The sequence below is a fragment of the Melozone crissalis genome, unplaced genomic scaffold (assembly GCF_028551555.1).
Source record: "Melozone crissalis strain CALT ecotype California unplaced genomic scaffold, PUWL_Pcris_2 ptg000052l_1, whole genome shotgun sequence".
Classification (NCBI taxonomy): Eukaryota; Metazoa; Chordata; class Aves; order Passeriformes; family Passerellidae; genus Melozone; species Melozone crissalis.
The window spans coordinates 924,544-946,601 of NW_026535830.1; the positions used below are offsets into that span (position 1 = coordinate 924,544).

General features: G+C 45.0%; 2 pseudogenes; one reads left to right on the forward strand and one right to left on the reverse strand.

The window, feature by feature from the left end:
• The window catches only part of LOC128943635 (zinc finger protein 271-like), a 684,983-nt pseudogene that overhangs the window by 147,451 nt on the left and 515,474 nt on the right, over nt 1-22,058 (forward strand).
• On the reverse strand, nt 13,441-14,661 carry LOC128943639 (cytochrome b-like; annotated as a pseudogene).

A 22,058-nucleotide genomic window follows, 5' to 3' on the forward strand; every position in this document is an offset into this window, starting at 1 on the left:
TTGACAACTTCTGTTAGCAGGGAAGAAAAGTCCAAATGAAACCTTCTCCAGCTGTTTTCCTCTGGTTGATCTTTTTAGGCACCAAAGCTCTGTGCCATGGGTGGCCTGGGTGTGTGCAGAGCAATGCAGCCCCCACAAAGCCCTTGGTTTTCCCACAAGTTGCCAGTTTGACTGCTTCCAAAGGGGAAGAAAGGCAGACTCCACAGGAGTCCTGGCCCTGTCCAATAAAGGTGCAAATATGTGGGGAGATTTGTTAGCAATGATTTCAGCTGTTATGCCAACCCAGTGCCTTCTTTCTTGCTTCTGTGCATTATAGGTGAGTAATGTAATAGTTGGCTCTCACAATTAAGAGATAGATATTATGTGGATAGATATTCTGTTCAAATGTAAAGTGCTGTTATTGTAATATGTCCTGTCATAGTCCTCTTTCTTATCCCCCTTGTAATAGCCTCGGTAGTCAGGGCATTTGGGAAGGGCTGGCTTGTGACCAGCAGGCGGGGTGTAACAACCCCTGACCTCCCATCAAGATGCAAGAAAGTAATCTCCACCACTGGACCGCAGAGAAAGAGTTGACTGAAAAAACATTGGGAGGGGCTAAGGGTATGAAAAGCAGAGCATCCCTTTTGTAGATGAGCATGTGGCTGCTAATCATGGAGACTTCCCAGTGCTTCAACCTTTCCTTATACAGCCTTTTCTTAAGGTTTAATAAATCTTTAAAAAGTTAAAAGAAGGGTAATTTCTCAGATGAGCAATGCTTTGGGCCATTTTCTTGGTCTCGTTTCCTTTGCTTGGGTGCCATCTGAGTGCTCAGTTGGGGTACAGGCTGTAGGTGCTTTGTGCACTCCTGGAGTCCCTGTTGGATCCCTTGAAAGACAGGATTTGGCCCACAAGGGGCATTTGTGCTGCTTTGTGACAGAGGAGAACTTCCCAGGCTATTTTTGGTTTCCTGTAGGGAAGGTTGGTTATTGCTTGGCATAAATTTACAGACCAACATGGAGCGTTTGCTTTGTGATGTCAGGGCATGGTTGCCACCTTGTCGTAGTGACATCAGAAGGTTACCCTGGTGCATGGAAGGCCTGAGTGTCAGAGCAGTCCTAGCACTTGCTCAGTTCAGGAGAATCCTCCTGATTGAGGAAATTGTCAGTGGGCTGTTGCACACTGACAGGAGCCTTGCTTTTTCCAGTGTGTGAGCACAGCCTGCAGACTTGCAGGACAGTGTTAAAATGATTGAGGGAATTGCTCCTTTGCTTTTCGCTGCCTATGGAATTACCTATGGTGCCTATTTTGTAGCACATTTCAGACGTAAGTAGATATTTCCTCTCTGCTTAGGTTAGGGTGTATCCTAACCTGGCTTTTGTATGTCTTCCTTCTCTTTCTTAGTGACTGAGTTTCTGGTTTTGAAACAGAAAGAGCATTAGGATACCACTGTTTTGGTAAAGCTCCTGTCAAGGCATTCATCTTAAAAGTGGGTGTCTGTAGCCACAGGGGCAGCATTTGCAAGGGAACCTGCAGGGCTTCCGATGGCTCCATGGGAGAGTCTGTGGCAGCAGAGTCTGTCATTTCCTCAGTTTGCTGGGACAAGCAAGACATCTTTGAAAATGCAGACTGGCAGACCTTCAGGGAAGGCTGAATAGTTGGACTAGGACTACTGTTGTAATGTAGTTTAGGATTTTGCGCTCTGCTAGTGTAAGGAAGGCTATTGCGATGTGGTAGATAGGGATTGGCGTTTGCAAAATCTCGTGATGTCATGGAAAGCAGCAAGATTCCTCTCCCCCTAATGCCTAGTGATAAGAGATCACCCAAGAATGTAGATCCCCCTAACACTAGTAACTTTCTACTCCTTATTAACCAATTACAGTAAAGTAAGACCCCCTGACGTAGAGAAAACCTCCCCGATTATAAAACCCGACGGGATGAGACAATAAAAGCCTTTGGACCGTCCACCACGTTAGTGTTTGCATGTGTTCTTGGCCCGAGCGACCCTGGAGAGTTTGGGTCGCCGTGCCGTTTCCTCAGAACCAAGTCACCTTGCCTTGCATCAGAAGGCAACATGCGATTAAGATTGGGAGGGCATAGGAGCGGACTATGATGAGGTTAATAATGAGGGAGTAGTTGGTCATTGAGGGTGGTTTGGGTTAAGCTAGGGAGAGGATTGGAACCTCTGAGTTAAAGGACTGAAGTCTTTTGCATTTTCCGAGCTCTTCCACGCTAGCTGGTCCTTTTCTTGGACGTGGTGTGGTGTGATAGCCTTTTGTAATTTAGTTGTTTTCATTACTTAAGGCGAAGGCTTGCTTCTGGTATTGGCCTCACTTTTCCTATCCTTTCTTATTGGGAAGAGTTCATCATAGATAGAAACTGACCTGGATTGCTCCAGAACTCAGATCACGTAGGACTGTTAATCTTTGAACAAACAAACCCTTAGTAGCGGCTGCACCACTACGATGTCCTGATCCAACATCGAGGTCGTAAACCTCCTCGTCGATACAGACTCTCAGAGGACATTGCGCTGTTATCCCCGGGGTAGCTTGGTCCATCGATCAATTGTATTGGGTCTGGATGCTATTAGCACGTTGAGGGGTTGCTCTTAATCTAGAGGTGTGGTCTAATTTTTGGAGGTTTTGTTTAGCTCCAAGGTCACCCCCACTGAAAAACACAGACCAGAAGCTTATGTGTCAGTGAACCCAGTAGGTGAGTATGTGTTTTAAGGTGGTTGCTGGTTTTGAAGTTCCACAGGGTCTTCTTGTCTTACAGGTTTATCCCTGCTTTTGTACAGGGAGATCAATTTCACTGATTGCCGGTAAAAGACAGTTAAGACCTCGTTTAGCCATTCATACTAGTCTCGATTTGTGGGACAACTGATTCCGCTACCTTTGTACGGTTAGGATACCGCAGCCGTTGAACGTGAGTCACCGGGCAGGCATCACCTTCAAAACTTGTTTTGGATTTGCTGAAGGCTATGCTTTTGGTAAACAGTCGGGCCTTGACGGGTTTGCCTAGTTCCTTTTACAGGTTTTAATCTTTCTTAATGGATGCTCCTCTGTCAGGTTAATAAGATACTTAATACTGTGCTTGTTTGATTTGTCATATATTGGCGGCTTGTTCATAATGTACAGATGTAAGCTTGTGTCATAGAGGGAGGACCCTGGTTACTCATTCTAGCATTATTTCTCCTATTTGAATATAGGTCACCCTGTTAATGGGGAGGGAGTCATAAGGTTCTTATATTTTTGTAGTGTAGAGCTTTAACGCACTCTTTGTTGATGGCTGCTTGAGGGCCCACAATGTAGTTGGAAAAACCAGTATTTATCTGCTCGTAGAGATTGTATTCTTTTTAAAAGGAGCTGTACCTCCTTTAAATGGCCCTTAATTTGCTTCATTAGGGTTTGTAGGTTTTCCTTGGAGAAGAATTAAGAGTGAACTTAGATTCGTTTCTCAGGCAACTAGCTATCACCCAGCTCAACTGGCTCTTCACCTCTACTGACAAGTCATCCTGTTAGCTTTCAAAAACACATAATCACGGAGCGATTATATGCGGTGCTTTTTACTAAGAGTTCTGGGAATCGGGGTATATTCAACCCAAATCTGACTCCGACCATACATCTGAAATTATCATGTTTTATACTCTATCATTACATAACTTTCATGTTAATTATTAAACTTATATTGTTCTATTGTATACATAAATTTAGCCCCTCTCTGAATTTCCAACATAGTTTCTCACTATTCTTCTTATGGTTATATAATAATTACATTTAATTACTAAACAATCATCACATCTAACAATTATATAATTTATCATACTGCTTACACAGGTGCAGTTGATCTGGGAAAGCACAAAGCCTAACATTTTAGATTCTATCTTTAACTTTTTTCAGGGTTCCACTATCATTCTCCCCCCTTTGAAAGCATTTTCACTTCACTATAGGTGTAAATGTTTTCACTTGATACAGTCCTTTATTCCTCAGTTCGTACTCGGTTCTTCAAATCCAGGGTTGATGTAAACGTTGTCGTGGATGCTGTTACGAACTGGAGAACCAGAAGATGGTGGGCGTGGATCTCGTGTTAGTGCCTTTATTATCCTCTAGTTCCAAGATGTTTTCTTCTCTATCTCTCCCTTTAAGATGCTGTAAACTAACCAAATTGCTAAGAATACAATTAGTAAGATTACCACACTCTCAATGCTAGATTTAATCCATGAACTCACATTCCACCCTAATCCTTTAAAGATTTTTCCTAACCAGCTTGTAGCCAAATCCTTTTGCTCTTCTTGTGCTTCATGATCTGTTTGTTTCAACTGATTGATGTCATATTCCACATCTGCAGTTACATTTGGGATATGAACGCAGCAATGATCAACTTGTCCCTTTAAAAATCCACATACTCCATGCTCCTTCAGGAGTAACATATCTAGGGCCAATCCATTTTGTAAAGTCATTTTTGTGGTGGCTTGTAACTGTATATTTAATTCTTTAAATCCTTCCCGGGTGACTCTTGCCAGTCTACCTACCTGACCTGTAAGTTTGTACAGCATCTCTCTGCTCTTACAGTTTGCTATAGGACCAAGCAATGACTCTAGGGCCCATCCAAATTTCACTCCACTAGAGGGTTCTTGCCAAGTGTCATCTGGATTTTCATTGTCTAGAACTTCTCGTCTTGCCCTTATCTGCAGAAGTTCATGTTTTCCATTAAATGGGGACTTTTTCCAAATTGGACATAAGGTTGGGAGGCCTAAAGTAATCTCCTTTACTGTCCCGTCTACAGGCAGATGTGTTGTCCAGGTACCATCACTTGCTGCCCATACAAATTGTACTGGACCTCGGATTGTAATCCTGGTACACCCTATAATCACTTTATAATTCACTCTGCCTTGTTTATGTTTGATCCCTCTGCAAGCACAACCAATTTGTAGGGCTATTGCCAGGGGTGGCATCTGTTTTATCTCTTCATCATCTGAAGTGCAGTCGTAAGTTTTATTACATGCCCACCAACTTACTTTGTCTGCCCTCGTTCTGCTACTAGTGTCAGTGTTCGTTATTGCTGGATCTGTTTCATTCTCGGGGCCTTCCCACTTAATACACCAAGGGGTGTTTGCCATATATTGGAATCTTTGAAGAATACTGACAGACCACGCACTGTCCCAAGGTTCTATCTGATCTTTCTTATCCTCGGCCTCACATTCCCATACCTGAGTTGTTTCTGTAACTTGCCTTGATTCGGGTACCAGTTTACATGTAATTGTTTTGTTCTTTTGTATTTCAGGTAGTTTTGATGTTATAATTCCCCAATTTACTGGGTCTCCTGCTGCCTTTGGTATTGGCAGACAGGCAGTTATTCGGCTGGTGTTTTGCATTTTGGCAAAATCTTTGACTAATCTGATCATTACATTCTCAGCCCGAACTGCATTAGAAACCTTTATCACCTGTGTTTCCGTTTGTACCTCTCTCTTCATTCTAGAATGAAGAGTGGTTGGTTGATCATTTTGCATTCCACAACCCAAAGATATTAATAACCATAACATTAGCACAATTACTGATAGCATTCTGAAAGCAATTAAACACATCTTATCTGCAGCCTTTGTTCATTCCAGAGTTTATACAGTCTGTGATCCAGGATGGACTTTCTTCACTCAGGTATAGTGGATCCAGGGGTCCACGCCGGCTACTTTGACTGCTGTAAAGGTGGCCAGTAGTACCTGATGGGGTCCACTCCACTTTTCTTTCAGCAGTTCCTCGTTCCAGTTCTTGATGTACACCTCGTCTCCTGGATGTATGTTATGGACTGGGTTCTCAAGAGTCAGTGGTCTATTCCACACGAGGATACTCCGGAGCTGAGTGCATATCCAGTGTATCTGGTTCCGTTTTCCATGAAGCTGCTCCCATCTGTAAACAGCTCCCACTCTGGCTGCTCTAGTGGGACGTCTTTCAGGTCTTCTCTTGCTGAATAGGTGTACTCTATTACTTCTACCCAGTTGTGTTCTAATGGCCTTCTTCAGTTGTGGCGTCTAGGAACAAAGCTGGATTCAAAAGGTTAGTTGTTTTTAATGTGACATCATCCTGTTCAGTCAGGACTACCTGGAATTTCATCATCCTGCTGGGAGATAGCCAATGGCTCCCCTTTTGTTCTAAGACAGTGGTTACCATGTGTGGTACATAGACATCTATGTGCCTTCCCGTAGTAAGTTTCCTGGCTTCTTGTATCAGGATCACAGTAGCTGCGACTGCCCGCAGACATGGGGGCCACCCGGCACTTATGTTGTCGAGTTGTTCGGAAAAGTAGCCCACTGGCGTTTTCCAGCTTCCCAGATGTTGGGTCAGGACTCCTAGTGCTAGGCGCAGCCTTTCATGTACAAACAGCTGAAAATCTTTAGACAGATCGGGTAACCCTAGTGCTGGAGCAGTTGTCAGTGCTTCCTTTAATTTTAGGAAGGCTTCTTTCTGTGGTTTGCCCCAGGTGAATGGCTGTGTCTTTTGAGCTTCATACAGGGGTTTCGCAATCAGTCCATAGTCCATGATCCACAAGCGACACCATCCTGCCATCCCGAGGAAGACTCGCAACTCATGTAAATTCTGGGGCTCTGGAATAGCACAAATAGCTTGGATACGGTTAGAACCTAGTTTTCGTTGCCCTTGTGAAATTTCACATCCCAGGTAAATCACAGTCTGTAGCTATTAGTATATCATCAACATACTGCAAGAATAAGTATTGGTCTCTTGGAACTTGCCCATTTTTGGTCCAAATCTCCAGTTCCTTTGCCAGTTAGTTTCCAAATAGGGTCAGCGAGTTCTTTTCATGTCCAGGTGAGCTGGGTCTTTCTTCCGTTCCCTGGGTTTTTCCCACTCAAAGGCAAACAATTTCCTACTTTCTTTGTCAAGGGGGATGCAGAAAAAGGCATCTTTTAAATCAATTACGGTAAACCATTTATTTTTCTCCTTTACGGATGTTAGCATTGTATAAGGATTTGTTACCACTGGATAAATGTCCTTTGTTATTTTATTTATTGCTCTCAAATCCTGCACTAATCAATATTCAGCATTTGGCTTCTTTACTGGAAATACTGGTGTATTAAATTCTGATTCACATTCTTCTAAAATTTGGTACTTCAAGAATTTCTCAATAATCTTTACTATTCCTTGTTGTGCTTCTGGTTTTATGGGATATTGCTTGACTTGTACAGCACTTGCCCCTTCTTTTAAATCTACATGCACTGGTTGTGCCAATTTAGATTTCCCTGGTATATCCGTCTCCCATACAGAGGGAATCACTGCATCTTCTACCTCCCTAGGGATAGAGGGGACAGGTTTTTCTTTGATCATTAATATCTGTCCTGTCTTTGATTCAGGTATTTTCATTATAAGCTCTCCATTTTCAAAGGTTATTACCGCATCAAGTTTTGCTAGCAAATCTCTCCCTAAAAGCGGAATTGGACACTCAGGTACATATAAAAATTTGTGTGTTATAATCTTGTTTCCAAAACACAAATCTAGGGGTTGCAGGAAAGGCCATTTTTCCTCTTTCCCTGTAGCGCCGACTATTGTTGTTTCCTTGTCCCCAATTTGTCCTTGCAAATCATTCAAGACAGAAAAACTAGCTCCCGTATCTATTAGAAATCTGACCTCTTTATGCCCTAACTGTATATTTACAACAGGTTCCTTAACTTGTTCTCCCGGTTCTACATCTAGTCAGCTGGTATACTCCCCCAGGACCATCTCCAGCCTGCTGGAACTGATTGCCCTGGTCAAACTGGTTATTCAAACTTGGGCAATTTCGCTTCCAATGCCCCTCCTGCTTACAATATGCACATTGATTCAGGCTTAACCCCTGGGAAACTGGTCTCCTACCCCAACCAGTCCTGTTATGCCCCCTGAAATTTAGATTCCCTCTCCCCTGTATTACTTCCAAAAGATTCTGCTGCTGCCTTTTACTAGCTTCTTTTTCCCGATTGTTATATACCTTCCAAGCGACCTCGAGTAACTTATCCAAATTCCTTAATTCTTCCCCTTCTAATTTTTGCAATTTTCTACGAATGTCATCCTGTGGTTGACCCAAGAATATGAGAGCAAGCTGAACCTTTGCTTGCTCTGTATCCATTTGAAGGTCTGTATATTTCCTCGCTACCTCCTTAAGCCTCTCCAAAAATGCAATGGGAGATTCCTTCTTTTCTTGTCGAACCTCATATAGTTTGGACCAATTTATAGTTTTGGGCACAGCATTCTGAACTCCTATTTGGATGCACTCTTGATATTTCCGTAATCTCCTCATATCGCACAATAAATTAGGGTCCCAATTTGGATCCTCAGTTGGGAAATTCAGATCTAAATTCCCTGTTACCAGCCCATTTCTAATATCTTCTCTTGCCCTCTCTTTGGCTGCCTTAAGTACCATTTCTTTTTCAGTAGAATCCATCAGAGTATCTAATATCACTTGTATGTCATCCCAGTCAGGATTTTGAATTTTCATAACCATTTTTACTACGTGTGCCACTTTATCAGGATTTTCTTTATAAGTTCCGGCTGGCTGTTTCCAAATTACTAAGTCTGCCGGGGAAAAAGGCACTTTTACAAATACTGGCCCTTCCACTCCGACACCTTGTCGCAAGGGGGCAATCACAGTCTGTTTTTGTTTCCTTATGCCATCTCTATGCACAACTGGAGCAAGCTTTGCCCGATCCTGGGTTCTATGGGCTATTGGGGTCACTGATTCATTACCATTGCTATCTTTTTCACTCACATACCTCTTTCCCCTTTCTATCACAGTTAGGTTTTGCTCATCTTCCGAGGAAGAGGGATAGGGTGACGATGGGAGAGGAGGATAAAGAGGGAAAGGTGTACTAGATGAAATAGGTTCAGGGGTAGGTGGGTGAGGAGCAGGTAGTGGGATAGGGACAGATGAAACAGGTGGGATAGGGTTAGGTTCTCTTGTTCCTATTGGAGCTACTTGTAAATCAATATCTGTATAATTTTCCCTACTCAAGCTTTCTCTTAACGCCAAGTGTTCTAAACAACGTTCCTCACAAACCACACACTTTGCAGATGTTTTAACCATTAATAATCCACATTCATTCTGCCATTCTGGCTTTCCCCGTAAGTAGAAAAACAGATTAACATATGGGACTTCATCCCATTTTCCTTCTTGTTTACAAAACGACATTAACTGCGAAATAGTGTTATATTGCAGAGTACCGTATTTTGGCCATTTTTCACCATTCTCCAAGGCATATTCTGGCCACCATGAATTACAATAATCAATCAACTTAGTTTTACGTAATCCTTCCCCAAAGTTACCTTGTTTCCAATGTGCTAATAAGCACCCCAAAGGAGAATTTTGCGGGATAGGGGTGTTACTGCCCAAAATCCCTTTAAGTTTCTCCATTTCAAAAATACCACAAATGCCGAACCCGCAACGCTTTCGCGATTGTCTTACGGAACGGCGCCTAGGCTTACACCAACAGGAAGTCCTTTAGCCCAACCAAGTGTAGCTTTCGCTGCGTCTTATTGGCAGGCACCCAAAACCAAAGTAAAAAGCACTTTACCTTTCTCCCAGGGATGTTTGTGAGCGGCGGAAGCGGTCGCGGCCGATGGGCTCCCCGAGAATCCCTCGGTGCCGGCTGGAGCGTGATCGAGTCGCGAACTCGCTCAGCAGCACTCACAAGGTTCCCTTCTGGGTTCGCCAAAATATTAGCGTTCAGAAACACATAATCATGGAGCGATTATATGCGGTGCTTTTTATTAAGAGCTCTGGGAATCGGGGTATATTCAACCCAAATCTGACTCCAACCATACATCTGAAATGATCATGTTTTATACTCTATCATTACATAACTTTCATGTTAATTATTAAACTTATATTGTTCTATTGTATACATAAATTTAGCCCCTCTCCGAATTTCCAACATAGTTTCTCACTATTCTTCTTACGGTTATATAATAATTACATTTAATTACTAAACAATCATCACATCTAACAATAATATAATTTATCATACTGCTTACGCAGGTGCAGTTGATCTGGGAAAGCACAAAGCCTAACATTTTAGATTCTATCTTTTACTTTTTCCAGGGTTCCACTATCAATCCCACTCTTTTGCCACAGAGACTGGTTGGCTCAATAATGGCTGCTCGTAAGTAGCTCACTTGGGTTTCGGGGTAGCAAACTTAAATTCATTTTGCATTATTTTTCTTGCTAGACCATGATGCAAAAGGGTTGATCTTTGCTGTTTATAGGTTAGTTTTCATTATTATTTCATCTTTAGCTTACGGTACGTGGTCTCTACCGCGCCAATGGTGTCTTTTCTATCGCCTATACTGGGAATAGTGAATGGTTTAGTTGGGTGCGGGGGAGTAGCTTTGTTATTCCACATCATGTTGATTGGGCTAGTTTGGCATCAAGACAATCTGGTGTTAGCAGACATTTTTCAGGTGTAAGTTCAATGCTTTTGCTTAAGCTACGTCTTGGTAGCCTAAGTGCACCTTCTGGTACACTGACCTTGTTACAACTTACATCATCTTTGGCTAAATAGCTTATAAGTTCATGGTGGAGGGGGTGGGGGGGGCGCCTGTGAGGAGGGTGACAGGCAGTATGTATGTGCCCCAGGGCCAGCTTAAAGAGGGCTCCATTGTCCCACTCTGCTGCTAAATCCACCTTCCAGGAGTTATTTCATACCCCTTTGCCGCTATGTTCTAACTTAGAAAATGTAGCCCATTGCTACCATTCCATAGGCTATACCTTGACCTGTCTCGTTAGCATGGTGGGGCTATTGCACTCACTGTTGAGCTTTCAGGGCAGATGGGCTGGTGACAGCGGTATGTAGGCTATTTTGGCAAGGAATGGTCAGGCATATCGTGGATCATCGATTACAGAACAGGCTCCTCTAGGTGGCTTTGGGGCACCGCCAAGTCCTTAGAGTTTTAAGCGTTGGTGCTTAAAGCATCAGGCGGATGCTTTAGTAGGTGTAAGCATCAAGATTTAGGGCCAGGCATAGTGGGGTATCTAATCCCAGTTTGGGCCCTGGCTTTTGTGGAGTTCAATTAATCGTTGTTCTAAGATCTTCTTTGATGGGGAGGCCTTTTTGGCATCTTGGGCTTGTGACAACTCAGTTGCTTTTTAATCTGAGCTACTTGGATAGCATGTGACCACTCTTTATGCCGGTTTAAAGTTAATTTGGGTCTCCTGTATGACCACGGTGGCTGGCACAGGATTTACCAACCCTGGATTTGCTATGGCTAAGTCAAGTTTACACTCATTGCATAATATTAACTACTGCTGATTACCCGTGGGGGTGGGGCAATTGCAAGGTATCTTGGGCTACGGTTGTGGTGAGCCTGATGCCCACTCCTATCTCCCTGATTGAGGTGTTCAGGGCATCTACACTGGAGCGTGGATACTTGCATGTATATACCTAGCAAAAACTAACAGTAAGGTTAGGACTAAGTCTTTCGTCCTTGGGTGCGTGTGGCAGCCATCTTGACATCTTCAGTGTCATGCTTTCTATAAGCTACAAGGACGTGAAATTTGGTGGATAGTTGGTTGATGGTTTGTCATCATGGCCTGTGTTTTTGTTTGGTTTTTGGAGAGGGGCTAGCTTTGGGATTAATATTATGTTTGTTTGGGGGTGGTCAGGGGAGTGATGATGGTGGCTGGTTAATTTTTTTGACAGTAGGGAATATAGAGGAAAGTTAATTGAAAGTGTATTGATGGTAAGTAGTTTGGACAATGTAGGGATATGCGGCTTAGTTACTTGAAAAAAAAAAGTCTAGATAAAAAAATAGATTCATAAAATGGAATTTAAATGTTAATTCCTAGTGAATGATAAAATAATTAATATGTCTGGCAGCCATTACACTATCTGTTGTCTAGAGGTAGGTAGCGCGCCCTCCATGAATGGGGTCAAAGTGCATCAGTGCCAAGTTTGCGACCACCTTATCCATTAGATCATGACATTCTGGGTGTTAGGGGATTCATATGCTCGGCGGTCATGTGATGGACATGTCAAGAGGAAGATAACACCTGCTCTGCACTTGAGGGGCTTATTGAAGAGACGCTAAAAGAAAACAAGTGCAAGAGGTCGGTATGCCGAGGTAATGAAGTTAGGGAGGAGTATTCAACCGACCACTTGTATCTGTGAAGGGCAAGGAGGAAGGAATGAAGCAAGTTATGATCCTGAAGTTACAACCAATAGTGCAAAAGAGCAAGTATAGGAGAGGTATGTGCTTGAGGGCAATAACCTAAAGCACATATGACGTTGAGTAGCTCAGTTCTCGTGAGAAGCGCGATCAAAAGATAATCACGTCTGGCTTGGGAGTGCTAGAAGGCTGTTGGCTGAGAATATTACGTAGGAGGTGGGCGAATCCTGTAGACTAGGGGAATTCAAAGGTGTACTGGGACATTCCTCATTCTCTAGGTTGGGTGTTGTGTACATTAGGTAAGATCCTGGGTCTTTGGGTAACGCTTGCGGCTTGGCCTTGGGTAGAAATACTTGGGTTGTATGGTACCTGAAGCAAGAATGTGCCTGGTAGGTAGGCCGGCCGAATACCATCCGTTTGGGTTTTTGGTGGGAGAGTTTGACGTGTAATGTGGATTATCCTACATTTCATGAGCTGTCTGATGGGGCAGAGAGTGCGATGCATTATTATACATACCCTGAAAGCAAGAAGAAAATGTGCTGGGTGGGGGGGGGGGGGGGCGCGTAAGGGGATGGGGGAGGGAATGAAGGACGTATTTAGGTATTCTTATAGTTAAATTTTTTAACGACGGCTTTTAACGACGGCCGTAAATCTCAGAGATAGGCCAAGTGGGAATTTATGATAGAATCTGTTTTGTTTTTAGGGCTGTGTTTTGTTCTAGGGGGATTGGCGGTTGCATCTAACCTGTCTCCTTACTATGGGGTGTTAGGCTGGTTGTAGCAGCGGTTGCGGGGTGCAGCTGACTAGTGAGTTTGGGGGTCCCTTTTGTTTCTTTGGTACTTGTTATGGTTTATTTAGGGGGAATGTTGGCAGTCTTTGTGTATTCAGTGTCGCTGGCAGCGGATCCTTATCCGGAGGCTTGGGGTAGCTGGGGTGTTGTTGGTTATGGTTTTGGGGTGGGGTTGGTTGTGATGGTGGGGTTTTTCATAGGGGGTGTGTTGGGGTTGTTGACGGACGAGGGGATGGTGAATAGTGGGGGTTTGTTGTCGGTCCCGTTGGATTTCAGTGGGGTGGCTGTGTTGTATTCAGAGGGGGTGGGATTGCTTTTGATTGGGGAGTGAGGGTTGTTGTTGACTTTGTTTGTGGTGTTGGAGCTTGTGCGGGGGTTGTCTCGGGGGGCGATTCGAGCTCTTTAGCGGTAGGGTCAGGAAGTAGTTTAGTTAAAAATGCCAGGTTTGGGAATTGGAGCAGAGGGTTTGAGTCCTTTCTTCCTGAGGTGGGTGGTGGGGTAACTCTAAGAAGGGGTTCAGTCTTCAATCTTTGGCTTACAAGACCAATGTTTTTATAAACTATTAGAGTTAATTAAAGTTTAAGTAGCTTGTTTTCTAGGGCGGCTGCAAGGGGGAACAGAACTAGGATGATTGTGAAGTATGTGAATGAGGCTAGTTGGCCGATGATGATGAAGGGGTGTTCTACTGGCTGGCTTCCTACTCAGGTTAGGATGAGGACGTTGGCAACTAGGGTTCAGAATAGGGTTTGTGATAGGGGATGGAAGGGTATTGATCATAGTTTTGATGTATGTAGTAGTGGGATGAGGAACAGGATGAGGATTGAGGTGACTAGAGCTACTACGCCTCCGAGTTTGTTTGGGATGGATCGGAGGATGGCGTAAGCAAATAGGAAAGATCACTCGGGTTTGATGTGAGGAGGGGTGACTAGCGGGTTGGCTGGGGTGAAGTTTTCTGGGTCACCTAGGAGGTTGAGGGAGAATAGGGCTAGTGAGACAAGTAGGGAGAGCATTAGTACGAATCCTAGGATGTCTTTGATGGTGTAGTATGGGTGGAAGGGGATCTTGTCACAGTCTGAGGGAATGCCTAGCAGGTTGTTTGAGCCTGTTTCGTGGAGGAAGATGAGATGGATGAGAGTGAGGCCTACGATGACGAAAGCAAGGAGGAAGTGGAGAGCAAAGAATCGGGTCAGTGCGGGGTTGTCGACAGAGAACCCGCCTCAGGCTCACTTGACTAGTGTTTGCCTGATGTAAGGGATGGCAGAGAATAGGTTTGTGATTACTGTAGCTCCTCAGAATGATATTTGGCCTCATGGTAGAATGTATCCTACAAAAGCAGTTGCTATGAGGGTGAGGAGGAGGATGACTCCAATGTTTCAGGTTTCTTTGTTTAGGTATGAGCCGTAGTAGAGTCCTCGGCCGATGTGTAGGTAGATGCAGATGAAGAAGAAGGAGGCTCCGTTTGCGTGGAGGTTGCAGATGAGTCAGCCGAATTGTACGTCTCGGCATATGTGAGCGACAGAGGAGAAGGCTAGATTGGTATCTGCTGTGTAGTGCATAGCTAGCAGAAGACCTGTGACGATTTGAGTAATTAAGCAAATGCCTACTAGATACCCAAAGTTTCATCATGTTGAGATGTTTGATGGCGCTGGGAGGTCGATTAGGGCGTTGTTGATGATTTTGAGGATTTGGTGGTTTTTACAAAGGTTGAGGGCCATTGGTTATTTCTGTATGTGGATATGAGGATGATGAGAATGGATAAGGCGAGTGATCCTAAGCAAGCTTTGATTAGGCCTGAGTGGAGGGTGGTGGCAGTTTTGGTTGCTATTAGTTGTAGGCTGGCTAGCTCCTCTGGACCTAGTATTTTGTATCAGGAGAGGTCAATTAGGTGGCATGCAATGTTTTCTCCTCCTTTGAGGAAGTTGGTTATACTTAGGCGATGGGTTAGGGGGTTAAAGTATCCTAAGGATGTTGAGAAGTTTGAGAAGGGGGCTTGTTTTGTGAGGATGAGTGTTTGGTCTATTTTTGAAATTTCTAGAACTAAAGCGATGCCTAGGGCTGTTATGATTAGGAAGGTTATTTTAATAGAGGGTGGCATGGTTATTGGAGGGGTTTTTGTGGGGATGATGAATGAGGTGATGAGGAATCCTGCCAGGATGCTTCCCAGCACAAGGCGAGTGACAGCGGAAGTTACTGCGGGGTTGTTTTCACTTACTGGGGTCAAGGGCAGAATTCAAACAAAGCCGGTCTGTACTAGTACGGTTATGCAGATTTTGTGTACCATGGTGAATGATGTGACTAGAAGGGTTAGGAGTAGGGCTCAAGTGTTTGAGTAGGATGTGTTTAGGCTTTCAATGATGTGGTCTTTTGAGTAGAATCCTGCTAGGAATGGTGTTCCTATTAGGGCGAGTTTGCCGATGGTAAGGCATGCAGTGGTTGTGGAGAGTATTTTTTGGAGTCCTCCTATTTTTCAGATGTCCTGTTCTCCATTTAAGCTGTGAATGATTGAGCCTGAGCATAGGAAGAACATGGCTTTGAAGAATGTGTGAGTTGAGATGTGGAGGAAGGCTAGTTCGGGTAGGTTTAGTTCGATTGTGACTATTATTAGTCCTTGTTGGCTTGAAGTGGAGAAGGCAATGATTTTTATAATGTCGTTTTGGGTGAGGGCACACGTGGCTGCAAATAGTGTGGATAAAGCTCCTAGGCAGAGGCACAGGGTTAGGGCAGTTTGGTTATTATTGAATAGAGGGTGGGTTCGGATAAGTAGGAAAATTCCGGCAACTACTATTGTGCTGGAGTGGAGTAGGGCGGATACGGGCGTTGGCCCTTCTATTGCAGCTGGGAGTCATGGCTGGAGGCCGAATTGAGCGGATTTTCCGGTTGCAGCTAGGATGAGACCTAGTAGGGGTAGTGTAGGAGATTGGGATGGGGGAGGAAGTTGTTGGATTTCTCTGGTGTTTGTGGTGGAGGGTAGTCGTGCTATGCAAAGGATAAGTCTGATGTCTCCGATTTGGTTTTAAAGTACGGCTTGGAGGGCGGCAGTGTCGGCCTCTGCTTGGCCGTGTCATCAGCTGATTAGTAGGAAGGATATGATTCCAACTCCTTCTCAGAAAATGAACAGGACAAATAGGTTGTTGGCGATGATTAGGATGAGTATGGTGATTAGGAAGAATAGTAGGTAGTTGTTCCCAGAATTCAGGGGAAGATTCTTTCCTTCTACAGTTTCTCCTGAAATAATCTGACTGTCTACCTTGACCCTTGACTGAGTGCTAAAATAGTGATCTTCCCATTGCAATGAAATGCAAACTCCAAAGCAGTGAGTGTCTGCTCAAGAACCATGGAGATGCTGCTGTGCTGTTTCACAACAGAAATGCCAGAGCTCAGAGGGATTTTGGGGAAGCTTTTCTGGGCAACAGTTTCCGGCAAGTTTAGAAGAAGTGATGCATGCAACTGATTTTTTTAAAAATACCTTAAGGAGAGGATTTTAGAAGCTGTTTTATGTCTTTGGTCGAACAGTAGCATTGAGTGTTAAAGAAGAACCTGCATTTTCTTGGTTATGTTTGTAGTCATTTACTGGCAAAACAGGCCAAATTGTAGGCACAACCAAGAACATTGTCCTGATCTCTTGCTGGCTGTGTGAATGAAACGTGTCTCCTGGAGGGAAGTTGGCAAACAGGAAATCATCTCTGTTTGGGTTTACTTGTTCTGTGGGATTTAGCAGCACAGGCAGTTTTCTCACAGCATCTGACTCATTTCCCGTGCCCGCTGCAGGTCACCTCAAGCATGTATTCCGCAGTGCTGATCCTGAGCTGAGTGAGAAAGGGACATTTCATGTTCCTGGTGTTTTAAGAATTCTAGAGCTAGCTGTCACCTTGGCCAGTAGCAGTAGAGGACCGGCTAGGGAGACCAAAAGAAAATCCATTTTGGTGCCTTCAACAAAGGTAACAAAGGCATAAGTGGATAGTTCCTAGTTTCCCTCTCAGAGTCCTGAAGAACTACAAACTCAGTTTTGCAGAGAAAATGTCACTTGCTGACAGCAGCCAGAGGAGAACACTGAACTGAGAGCAACATCCCAGAGAGTAGAATTAGCCCAGTTCAATTTAGTCAGAGAGACTGAGAGTTCTACTCCTGTCAATTTAGTGCCATCTCCTGAGAAGATGCAGTTGTGGAAGAAGAAGGCCATCTTGATAAAGGTGGATGCTGTATTTGAAGTCAAACAAGCAACTTTGTGCCTGGAGAGCTGCGTGGGCCAAAAGGAGCCAGGGGTGGTGGCCTTGAGCAGCTGCAGATGAGGCAGTGTGTGGCCAGGTGGCCAAGAAGGCCAAGGGCATGGTGGCCTGAATCAGCAGCAGTGGGGCAGCAGGAGCAGGGCAGTGAGTGTGGCCCTGTGCTGGGCAGCGCCGCGGCCACAGCTGAGGTCATTCTTGGAGTTCTTCTTAGATCCCGTGAACAACAGGCTTTGGTCCACAAGGACAATTTGTGCTGCTTTGTGATGCAGGAGAACTTCCCAGGCTCTTTTGTGTTTGCTGTAGGGAAGATTGGGTATTGCTTGGCATAAATTCACAGACCAACACCGAGCGTTTGCTGTGTCTTGTCGGGGCATGGTTGCCACCTCGTCGTAGTGACATCAGAAGGTTGCCTTGGTGCATGGAAGGCCTGAGCGTCAGAGCAGCCCTAGACCTTGCCCAGTGCAGGAGGAGCCTCGTGTATGAGTCATTTTTTGTTGGGCACTTGCACACTTTCAAAAGCCTTGTTTTTTCTGATGTTGCAGCACAGCCTGCAAACTTGCAGAGCAGTGCTATAATGATTCACCATCTTGCTCCTGCGCCTTTTGCTGTATATGGTGTTTCCTTGTCAATCTACTATTTGACTCTTTTTGCACATAAGTAGAGATAAGAAGATAAGAAGAGCAAGAGCCGTTTTTCCCCTGGCTCTCTCTATTATTGCAGAAGAAGCCAAAGACGAGCAAAATGAGGTGGATGACAACAACCCTCCAACGTTGTTCACACCGCCCTATTCCAGACCTGTAAGTGCCAGTTGTGTGTGGTTCTGTCTTTAGTGCAAGGCAGAGCTGCAAGTTTTGGAGCAGCCAGCACTTTGCTGTTGCAGGCTGAGGATGCTGGGTGCTGGAGTCCTGCCAGGAGCTAGGGATTTCCTCCAGGCAGCCACCGCACAACTTGGCCTTTGACCTGTCCTGTTGGGGCAGTGCAGAGCTGGGGGCTCCGGCTGAGCTTCTGGCTGCTTGGTTCAGGGAAGCTCCATCTCTGGACTTGTGCGGGGTTATGGCCAAGGGCACACGTGGTAGTGCTGGAGGTCAAAAGATTTTCTTGATTTCTTTTCCCTTTTTAGAAAGGTGTCTTTGGCTTGTGGAAGTGTTCTGCAGTTTTCTTGAGTCGTTCTTCACTTGTAGAGTCACTGTTGACTCAATTGCCTTTTGGCTTTTGAGAAGCTGCAAACAGCAGAAGGGGAAAGTTTCTGCTGATCCATTTTGCACTGAAGTCTGCAGCTTTGGCAAGTGCCTTGGAGCCAAGAGTGGGGGTGAAGCTGCAAGTCCTTTACTGCTGTCTTGTGTTGCTCAGAAAAGGAAGGCCATCTTGAAATGGTGCCTGCTGTATCTGAAGTGAAATGGGCACCTTTGTGTCTGGGGAGCTGCATAGGCCAAAACGAGCCAGGGTTGCTGCTGGTCTTGAGCAGCTGAAGATGAGGCAGCGTGTGGCCAGGTGGCCAAGAAGGCCAAGGGCATGGTGGCCTGTGTCAGCAGCAGTGGGGCAGCAGGAGCAGAGCAGTGAGTGTGGCCCTGTGCTGGGCAGCGCCGCGGCCACAGCTGGAGTGCTGTGTGCACTTGTAGGCCCCTGGGAAGCAGAGAGTCATTGAGGGGCTTCAGCGTGTGCACAGAAGGACAGAGGAGCTGGGCAAGAGGGTGGAGCAGAAGGCCAGTGAGGAGGCGCTGAGGAAGCTTCTGCTTGGACATGAGGAGCCTCATGAGGGACCTTCAGCATCTCTTCAGTGCATCCAAATATTTGAGCCGCTTTTGGAAGCGACTTTCCCCCCTTTTTTTCCTTAGTTTTTTGTTTTTGTTTGCTTGGAGGAAGAGGCTTTTTCATTTTCTTTTTCTCCCAACTAAAGTTGTTTTCATCATTATTTTCTGCCCTTTTATAGCACTGGGACTGAGTCTGCTAGAATTTTAATTTCCAATGTATCACTTCTGGAGAATGCAGTAGTTTTGCATGAGAACACATCATTCTCTGCAGGGACCTTGGTGCAGAAGGAGCTGTTTTGGTTCCAGGCCAGCCAGTATGGCCTCAAACATCACTTTGAGCTTAGTAGTGACTGTGCCTTTTTGCAGCCCAGGGAATCAGTGTGTGTTGTTTGGGAATCGAGCAGGAGGTCAATGCCCTTGCATTCCAGCTGCTCCTCAGAGATCACAGGAGCTGGAGGGAGCTGGGCTTTATTTCTCATTCCAGCCACTTTAGCACCACCGGTGTGGTTGAGTCCAAGAGAAGAACTTGCCCGAGCATAGATGCACAAAGAGTGCAATTCCCAGTGCAATGCTCTGGGTCTGATCCCTTTCCGTAAGGACCTACACGCTCCAGATTCCCCAGGCGTGTGCTTTTTTGAAGCAACAGGAGAGCAATCTCAGGATTGGAGTTGAGCGGGGCACTGACTACCAAGTTCTGATGTCTCTAGCAACACAGAGGGGACAGTAAAGAGCGATTTCAGTAATGAAATCTGTCAATCTCTCTATCTCTCTATCTATCTATCTATCTATCTATCTATCTATCTATCTACCTATCTATCTCTCTATCTCTCTATCTATCTATCTATGTAACATTTGCAGAATTGAATCTTCCTGGCTCTGGTCCAAGGCAGTTGGAGGTGTGAAGCTCACCTAAAGCATCCCTTTCTGGTTAGAATTAGACACATATTCCCTCAACCGATTCTGAGCAGGCAGAGATATTTCTGCCTCCAGACAGGATGGTTTTCCCTTTAGAGTTGTTTCCCTCCTCTGGCCTCTTCTGCCCTGATGTCTCCAGTTAATTCTTTCAATTTCTGCCTGTCCTAGAGAGGTGCAACAATTCCATGTTTAGGTGGTGTTTGGTGACTCTGCTCATACATGCATTACGTGACACACGGTTTCCTTCACTGGCATCCCCAGGGCTGTGTAAGTGCATTCATTCATGGGGCCTTAGGAGAGTCTCTTTCCCTCAGCAGCAGCAGCAGCAGCAGCAGCAAGGAGCGGTGGCAGGGTCAGGACCAGGAGGAGGTGCCTGCCCTGGCCCTTTGCTCCCGGGCCCCAGGCCAGGAGGGCTCTGGCTGCAGCAGGGCGCTCTTATGGGAAGCCCCTAGCAGCCTCTGCATGGAGCATGGCACACTGCCCCGTCCTGCTTGTGCCACTTTTCTTCAGCAATACCCTAGCTCCTCTTCACAAGGAAAAAACTCCAGCAATGTAAAAAGACCTAATTCAAGTACACTTCTATCTGCCTTTGTATTGTAGTTCAGGGCATGTATTTTTTTGTCTAGAATTCCATGATTTTTACGAAAACATGCATTCATATCTGCACATTTTTGTGGTTTTAATTATTCATATATCAAAACATTCCTTTTTAAAGTCTTGATTTATTGCAGTTGGTAATTTTGAGGTAGTATATTTTTATATGTCACAAAACAACACCCTTTGGGTAGTTTTTCTCACTCTTAAATAAAAAACCCCCATAAGCCATTTTAGTCTCTGTCTCTCCAAGTTGGTTCATACTGGCCTATTTTAAATCAGGGCTATAATATTTTTAGAGGCTTGAGAGAGGTCCAATGAAATGCACACCAGTGATTCCTCTTCTGCAATGTCATGGCCCTGCCATAAAGCCTCTTTTCACTTTTTTGTTCTCTCATTAGCTCAACTGCAAACACACGTTTAGTTGCAAACTTACACAAGATGAGCAAAATCAAAATGATGTGAGAGGCCTTTGGGAGCTCCTTGCTGATCTTTCTTCTTCTTCAGCTGTGCAAGGCTCTGATCCAGGCAAAGAGATTGCACTCAGTGCTACACAACCATTTTTCTGGAACTCTGCTGATTTCTAGAAACAGCTGAAGGCCTCTGTCTCCCCAGGATGTTTTGGCTGAGCCAAGCTTTGCTGGGTTTTGGCTGCAAATACCATTGCCCTTGCTTTCTTATATCCACAAGTACCAGGGCTGGGCAAAAACTGCCACGTGGGCCATCTTCCAAAGGCACTTTGGTCTGGAGTTTGTGACTGAATGAGAGCCTCATCCACTGCCAAACCACATGAAAAAAAAATCATGAAACAGAACTTCCCATCCTTAACAAACAACTGATAATTCAGAAGTGGATCTAGAACATTGGAATGAAAAGGAAGGCAATCTTCCAATGGAGTTGTGCTTTCAGGAGTTTTTCTTCTGACTCCCACTCACAGCTGGCACTGGAAAAAGTCACATCTCTGCAAGCGTCAGTGTCTTCTGTCTGCCATCAGTTGCTTTGCTGCAACAATCAGAACAGGCATCAGGCTGGAGAGAGGCTCAGCTGATGCTAGCAACAGGAGCTGCCCCAAGGAGGAAAAAGAAATGAACTTTTACCTCCCAAACCCATCTCCCCAGAGGCTCAAGCAGGATTCCTCTGGTTCTCAGAAATACAAAGAAACAGGGCTGAGAAGACCCTCTGCAGCTATGTGTTCATGCACAAGATTTTGCTGATGCCATTTGGGTTTGGCCTTTTTTTCTTTTCTATTTTTTCTGTATTCCTTGCACATCAATTTAGAGCTCTGTAGGCTACTCTATTTGTGACTACTTTTCCCAGTCCTTTTCCATGGCCTTTGCCTAAGCAGAAAGACAAACTTCCAGAGCTCCAAGCGCCGGTAGAAGGTCCCAGTGTTATCTTGGTTCTTCCTGGGAAAGACCCCTCTGGGGAGCTGGTGGACTCACCATCCCTGCAACCCTTTACAAGAAGACTGGATGTGGCACTCGGTGCTGTGCTTTAATTGAGGTGTTAGGCCATGAGTTGGACTTGATGATCTTGAAAGTGTCTGTCTTCCAAGCTAGTGATTCTGTGATTCTGTGACTGAGGCAGCTTTTCCTGCAGCCCTGGAAAGGGCTGCAGGGGCCCGTGGCCAAGGATGGGGATAGGGCTCATGGAAAAGCAGCGA